A 7,529-nucleotide genomic window follows, 5' to 3' on the forward strand; every position below is an offset into this window, starting at 1 on the left:
AAAAAGAAGCGGAAAAAAAAAGGAAGAGGAGAAAGGTGAGGCGAGCGAAAGCGTAATATCCGAAGGAAAATTTGTTCGACGAAATGAAATTATCGAACGACGACGATCTCGCATTATACTCGCGGGCGTACGTGCTCGGCATCGCTCGTCCCTCGGTTGCCACGTCCCTTTAATACGTGGAATACGTATCGAACAACTCGCATCGTAACGTTCGTTTCGGTGGAACGTCTTCTTCCCCGAATTGGCCGGGATGTAGTCGATTTTATAATTCTTTCACAACGTAACAAATTGATTCGTGGCCCGCGACGCGACGTGCCGAGTTTCAATTTCTGTTACGCTCGTTCTTCGAAAAATGTTCGATCGAGGAGAAGATACGTTCAGGGGTAAGGAATGTCATTTTGGAAATTGCGTTTGCCTCGATCGAGATCGAGACGGCGAAAGAATAATTAAGGCGCATAATTAAACGACGGCTCGAAGGACGTGAGGTCAACGAGAGAAAATTGGACGATACTTTTAATTAACACGATGAGGTTATCCACGAAGATCTATATCGGTTCGAAATATTTTCCTTCCTATCTCTTTCCTTTCTTCGAACGACGCTTGCATTCTCTCCCTCGTTTAAATGGTGAAGACGGATGCGTTCTCTCTACGCGCGATACACGAATTTTATTCCACAAGATCGATTATTGCGTAAAAATTATCGAGTATTATTCACGTATTCCTTGATATTCTGCAGCCAGAGTTATATATCCTCGATCGTTCATCGAGATCCCCAAAGTTCGCGGTTATCAATCTCGTTATCTCTATGAATCGAAAAATTTTCGTCGATCGTTTCTCTCTTTCCATTTTGTCCCTTCTCTCTTTTCTTTAAATGCGAGATACGTAGTAAATAACAAAAAAAAAAAAAAAAAAAATAGGGAAGGTAGCGAAGCTCGTCAACAATATTATTTCTCTTCCGAGACGAAGTCTCGTTCCAAGGAGTAATTCTTACGATAATCCCGACACCGTTGTCCACATGTATACTCATATATTTATTTCCGCGTAGATGATTATATACCACGGTATAATATAATTTCGAATCGAGATAGGTAAAGGAAAGGGAGCGACGGGAATGATTTTAGTGCGTAATAATCGGGCATAGAAGAGATACAATCGGCACTTACGTGTTGGTCGTCGCCTGGTACGTAAGAGCGTGACACAAGAGAAAGTCAATCGTGATGGATCATAGCGGGACACACACACCCATACGCGCGAAACTTACGACCGCGTCGTACCACGTAGTTTCACGAAATCCTTCGGTCGCTCGCACCATTCGATCACGGCCACCTATCTATTATCCACCTTTCCTTGATCATTCTTTCGGAACGGAGCAGAGCGAAATTTTCCAAATTCCACCTTCCTTTCTTCCTTCCTTTCTTCCCTCCTTCCTTCCTTCCTTCCTCTCTTCCTTAACGGTCCGTTGAAAAAAAAACGCGCCACCTCGAGGCGGCAGCCGGTCGCTTCCTTGGCGCGTACGTGGGACGCGCGGTGCACTCGATCGTGGATACGATCGACGAGAAACGATCGAGGGGAAGCGAGACGGATGATGGCGTGCGAACGGGGACGAGGAGAGACGCGGGAGAGCGCGCGTTTCACCGTGAGAGAGAAAAAAGGAGGAAATGGCGCGAGTACGAAGCGTGGCGGAACCGTGTGCGGTCCGCACCCTCGCACGAGACCTACTCCAACTTTCCTGCTGGAACCGGTAGGTAGGATGGCAAAAGCGACGCCGGCGCTGCCACCACTCGCTGCTACCACCACTGCCCGCCGGGAGTAGACGAGGATGGCTCCGCCAGCTTCGCGGCTGCGCCCTTTCGCCTCTCTCCAACCCATTATGCCTCTCTCGCCCGTTCGCGCGCACAGTCATAAACACACGTACACACGCCGAACGCCTTATCGTGCAGAGTGAGAGAGAGTGAGTGAGAGGGAGGGGGGACCAACACGTTGCCACCAACGTGCTCTCCGCTACTCGCCCTATAATAACGTTCTCGCTCCTTTGTGTAGGTAGCTCGCTTCTTCCTTCTCCCTGCGCTTCGTCTCCCCGTGGCCTCGTCGCGCCACATCCTCCCCCCTCCCTCTCCCTCTTTCGCCGCAACACGTAGCCCGAACCAGCTACTTGGCCTGCCCCCGTCTACACCCCGCGATACATCATCGTATCGCTTTATGTCTCGCCTAACGTTTTATTAACCGGAGGATCAAGCGCGCCAACCTTCTTTCCCGCGCGCCTCTCCCCCCTCGAGGCCATCCTCGCCTCGTCGCGATCTTCGTCTGGATCGCGGATCGTCCGAGCGGCGCGGCGATACGATTCCCCTTTTTTCTCTCTTTCTCTCTTTTCTCTTCTTTCCTTTTCTTCTCTTTTTTCGCGACGTTGCCGTTAATTCGCCGTGAAGAATCCCCCGGAGGAGAATACGAGGTGAGCATAAAGCGAATAAAGTGTAAACGAGAGATTGGACGCGATCGCGAAAGTGATATCGTACCAAACCAAGGGGAGAGCGAAGATTTCGTTGAAGATCGCAGCGAAGAAGCTTGAAGAGTTGTCGAAACGTTGAGATCAAATAATTAAGATTCCAATTTCGACGAACGATTTCTTCTCTCTTCCTTCGCCGGTAGAGGAGAGGAATGCGAATCGGCAACCGCGTGGCAACAAATTAAGGAGTGAAAATTCTGCCGATCTTGAATTTCAATTTTTCACTTTCGCGAGGAGAATCCCGAGTTTAATACCGGATAACGATAAAATTAGGTAAGCGTTTCGTTCGTTGTCTCGATAAACGAATTTCCCTCGGTGGAATTTTTCTCGATCACCGGCTCGTTATCCGGTAACGCGTAAAAAATGAAAGGACAAGGCGCGCGCGTTGTATCGATGCATACGAGCAAAGAGACGTCGCGTCGAGTGAAAAATAAACGGCGGTGCGTTTCCCAAGACGCTTTCGAGCGGCGGAACGAATCCCACCGGATAGTATTTACACGATCCTGTGGGGTGACGTCGAACGTCTCGTCGAACCGCGCTTTATCCTAAAATATGAAACGGAGCGTTGTTCGACTTGCGAGGAATTTGCTTCGAGCTCCTCGGGCGAAATTCGAATTGATCGGGCGGAGAGGCGAATCCTCCTTCCTCTCTCCCTCTCTCTCTCTCTCTCGAACACGCGCTCTTTCAAATTGTTTTCCAGCGCGAGGGAACCGGATCCGGATCCACGACACGCGACGGCGAATGTCGCGCGAATTCCTGCCAGAACTGCTGCGGCCAAGGCGAGCTGAATCGATCCCTTTGCCAGAGAGAGAGAAAGAGAGAGGGTGGTCCGGTTGTCCATGCAGAAATCAAAGTCACTTGACACGGTGGGTTCGCAGGAATTTCATTTACCAGATTCTAGGAGCGCGACCAACCCGACTAATTCGCGCCACGCTCTGGATAGAACTTTGTAACACGGGGGGAATCGCGTTTTACCTGCCTTATCGATCTCTCCCCGTAAACCTGTATCCAACCGGTGTATCCAACCGAATACGACACGAGAACGTGTATCATTCCCTTCGATCCCTTCTCTCCTTCGAGGATTCGATCGCCTTTGCTCGATCGGAATGGAACTGGATTGCGAAGGTTCCTCGTCGAGGAACAATAACTTCGCGCATCTTTCTTCCGTGTGTATTTTGCGCAAGATTTCCAATCTAAATTGCTTACGATTCCTTTCGAAGGAAGGATCTCATAGACTTTTAGAGAATTTTAGAAGAAATTTTACGAGTAAACGAGAGGGGAAGCTGAATGAATTTTAACGTGGCGGTGGTTCCTCGCACGGTTTCAACGGCGTCGAGGGACACAGGAGGAGGAGGAGAAGGATGTCGCTCCCTTTCTCTCCGGAGGAAATTGGCCATCTCCCTTCCAGGACTTGGCACACAGCTCACGTATAATCTTTCCAGGTTGGCCGATTTCTCATCGGCGTGAATTGCCGGTACACGCAGAAAACGCGCGAGCAAATCCTCCAGATCCAGAGGGGGTGAACCAGGCACGTATTTGCTGCGCGTTTTGCACCACGTTCCTTCACGCTGCGCCCCGACATAATTCCCACCGTGGTGGCGTCGCATCGTCGACTGGCGAGCGAGCGAGCGAGAGCGAGCGAGCAAGCGAGAGAGAGATACGGAGGGAGGGAGAGAGAGAGTAAACCGTTGGCCGGAATTAATGCCGATTCACGGCAGCGCGAACGAACCGGATGCAGCGACACCGATCGACCGATCGCCTCCTCCTGATATTTAAGACCGCGTTACACCGTGTTGATTTAGCATTAGGACCATCCATTAATAATCCTGTTATCGCGTCATAGCTTATCTTCCGTTTGAAGAAAATCTGTTTGCTTTTCTCTTCTTTTTCTTTTCGATTCTTAACGAAATGGCACCATTTTTAAAACTGTCGTTGTGATGATACAGGGTATTATTATATTACCCTGCTTTCCTCTCGTATATTGAGCGCTATTAATAATTATGAGTGATCAATGGCGAACTGAAAAAAAATATTTTAAAATGTTTTAAAATTTTCGTCGATTCCGATTTGAAACCTCGCTATCGCTTTGATTTGAATTTGAATCATTACATAATTTCCATTAATTACCGAAAGATGAATAGATCCATTGGCTTCCATTCGGAGAATTAGATGGGAGAGAAGATAGAAGAGATAAAAATCTATTAATAATCGTAAATCGACGTTTCATCGAGCTCGTTTCTTCGCGGGGACGAAGGTAGTAAAGATTTATACGAATGTCCAGAACCTTGAATCTGCAAGAATTTAAATGGATCTCTTTCAACGTATATTAAGGCGTATCATATTATCTACATGATTTTCTTTCTAAAAAGTTGTAATTTAAGCGTATACGCACGTTCTTTAGATGTTTTTCTTTTTCCTCGTCTCTATCGTTTACTATTACCGTATTTTGCTTTAATAAATCTAATAAAAAAATATCTTTCCAACGAAAGATAAATATTCGTTAAAAGATATATGGCCATATATTATCATATTAGAAATTCGCGTGTAAATAAAGTCGCGTGTATAATTTCCATCAAAGATGATTAATTAATCTTCTTCGCCTTCTTCTCTCTCTCTCTCTCTCTCTACGTATTAATCGGTCGACTCGCATGGAAAGTCGTTGGTAATCGGGCAAGTTGGAAACTCGCGTCGGCAATACTCTTGCATGACATAGCCGGCTCAAAGACTTTTCGGGCCGCGGTCGAGGATCAAAGTAGCGCGGCGCGGCTGAACTTTCAAAGGCTTATGAAATTCCAGTAGTGGCTTTTGTGCGCGAATCGTTGCGCGAATCGTTGCGCGGCCGCGGACGGTAACGAGCGAATCCCCAAGTTTTTTCTTTCTTTTTCTCTCTCTCTCTCTCTTTTTTTTTTTTTTTTTTCTTTCCAATTAACGGGACGGAAAAAAACCGTGGACGCACGCTCTTTTCAGTCCCAGGCCTTTTTTCCCCCCCTCCCCCGGCTTAAGCCACGCGTAACGCACGTGCGCGCGACCGACGCGTCTCTCGTGGCCTCTTTACGAAACAAAAGAAAAGAAAAGGAAAGGAAAGAAAGAAAGAAAGAAAGGACAAAGTCGAAACTTTAATTTCGTATTAAAAAAAAAAGGAAAAAAAAATCGCGATTACCGTGCAAATTCGACTATTACGTTTTCTTTCGATCATCTCTCCGGTTTACGTACGGTGTCGTTACGCGCGATGTTTTGATGGAACGACGGTTTAAAATTCGAGCAGGCCCGTCATGCCGGATACGGAATAACAAGCGTATCTCGTAACAGCCAATTCCCTTGACAGCGAGGCTCGAGAAGGCGGGCGGGAGGGGGGAAGNCGCGTTACCCCGCAAGACAGCTCGTGCAACTCCGTGGAACTCGTTGAAACTCGTAATATCTTTCCTGCTTTCTCCCATCCCCTCCCACATTGAAAAGGAGGAAGAGGAGGAAGAGAAGAGAACGGATTGCGGGGATGTATGGAAAAAGAAGGTAGGAGGTATCGTTCCATCGCGTGGCAACCGTACTACGCTTTCACGGTTGATGTCGTCGTCGACGTCCTGGACTCGACGTATCCCTTCTCCATCCGAGGATGGCCGCCGTTAGTCAAGGAAATCCTTTGATCTTTTACCTCTGTCCTCCCGTATCGGTCATCATCCTCCAGTTTCTCCTCTCCCGTCGAAAGAGTCGGGATATACCGACACGTATCCTCTCGCCACTTTTATCTTCCACTGTCATCTTCGATTTAATTAAACTCGAAAATCTTGCTCGTACGAGGAGGAGAGGGAAGATTTGCTCTCTCTCTTTCTCTCTCTCTATATATATATATATATATATTCTTTAAACCGAATATCGGGATCTCGGATAAATTTGGGGGAAATAGGGAGATAGGGAGAATATGTAGAAAAGAGGGAAGAATGGCGATTATGTAATGGACCGTTCCGGCTGGTTGAAAATTTATCACTTTTGGCTAGAAACCTCGCTCGTAAAATACATCTGCTCTTAACGGGATATCGATGAAAGCGATCGGTGTGTGTTTTCGGAGAACGGCGGCCGACCACCTCGTATAAACTAGCCTCCTCCCCTCCCCTCTCCCCCTCCCCTTGCCCCTTCCCCTCCCCTGGAATGTGTAATAAAGTGGATCAATTAAGGCGGGCAACGATGGAAATTTAGATGTTAATTACCCCACAGTCTGGAATATGGATGGTGTTTGGTGAATATAGCAATGGATTAATTTCGCCAAAACGTTTATCCCTCCCCCCTCCCTCTCTCCTCCCCCCTCTCCTGTGTTCGAGCGAAAAAAGGAAGAGTCGTTGGTTCGAAGCTAATTAAATGAAAAAACTATTCCTCCTCGGCTCCCTTTCTTGCGAGGAAATTCGATGAAAACTCCTCTTTCCCTTAATTCTACCTAATAGATAGACGTAAAATCGAACGATTCTGTTCTACGTGCATATATATATATATAAAATCTCTAGAAATTTTCGTAAATCGCATCGAAATCCGAACGAAATCCACTTCCTGGTAATTTCTCGGGAATCGTTATTCGCTCGCCTCGTGTTTCGCACGATTTTGCCCGGCAATACCCTGTAATGAATTAAACCGATCGCAAAGTTTGATCCGTCATTCACGGTCAACGAAACACGTGGGATTAACGAACGTTTCTGGAACGCGTTGATGATTGCACGCAACTCCGATAGTCATAAAAATTAAAGACCAGACGTCCCATCGAGATCCTCGAATAATTCATAACCTATCGAACAAAGCTATTTCTACAAATGAAATATTCACGGAACCATCGTGCAGGATCCCGAACGAAATCCTACTACGAACGGTTACTCAACGTCCCTCCTCGACGTCACGAATCTATACCGTAACACCGTATGCGAATCGTCGGTAAATTTGCAAATTCGATCGTTGTTTTCGTTCGTTTTCGCTCGGTTCCGATCCGCGTCCCAGAGACGGGAGACGAGACGTGAAAAAAAAAAAAAAAAGAAAAAGAAAAAGGCGG

The 7,529-nt window shown here is 47.1% G+C and overlaps 2 protein-coding genes across 3 annotated transcripts in view; one reads left to right on the top strand and one right to left on the bottom strand.

The window, feature by feature from the left end:
- Nucleotides 1-1,420, bottom strand: part of LOC102670772 (acid sphingomyelinase-like phosphodiesterase 3b) — a 32,269-nt gene extending 30,849 nt beyond the window's left edge. Inside the window, exon 1 of one of the 2 annotated variants that reach the window (XM_031512903.1) lies at nucleotides 1,164-1,420. The gene's annotated coding sequence lies outside the window, so the exon portion shown is untranslated. The remainder of the gene's footprint in view (nucleotides 1-1,163) is intronic. The other variant, XM_031512904.1, reaches the window with a different exon arrangement.
- Nucleotides 1,421-2,291: 871 nt separating this feature from the next.
- The window catches only part of LOC102670639 (glutathione S-transferase 1-1-like), a 14,302-nt gene continuing 9,064 nt past the window's right edge, over nucleotides 2,292-7,529 (top strand). The window contains exon 1 of the mRNA XM_031512907.1: nucleotides 2,292-2,302. The gene's annotated coding sequence lies outside the window, so the exon portion shown is untranslated. The remainder of the gene's footprint in view (nucleotides 2,303-7,529) is intronic.

This window comes from Apis dorsata, unplaced genomic scaffold, assembly GCF_000469605.1.
Source record: "Apis dorsata unplaced genomic scaffold, Apis dorsata 1.3 scaffold_525, whole genome shotgun sequence".
In the NCBI taxonomy this organism is placed as follows: Eukaryota; Metazoa; Arthropoda; class Insecta; order Hymenoptera; family Apidae; genus Apis; species Apis dorsata.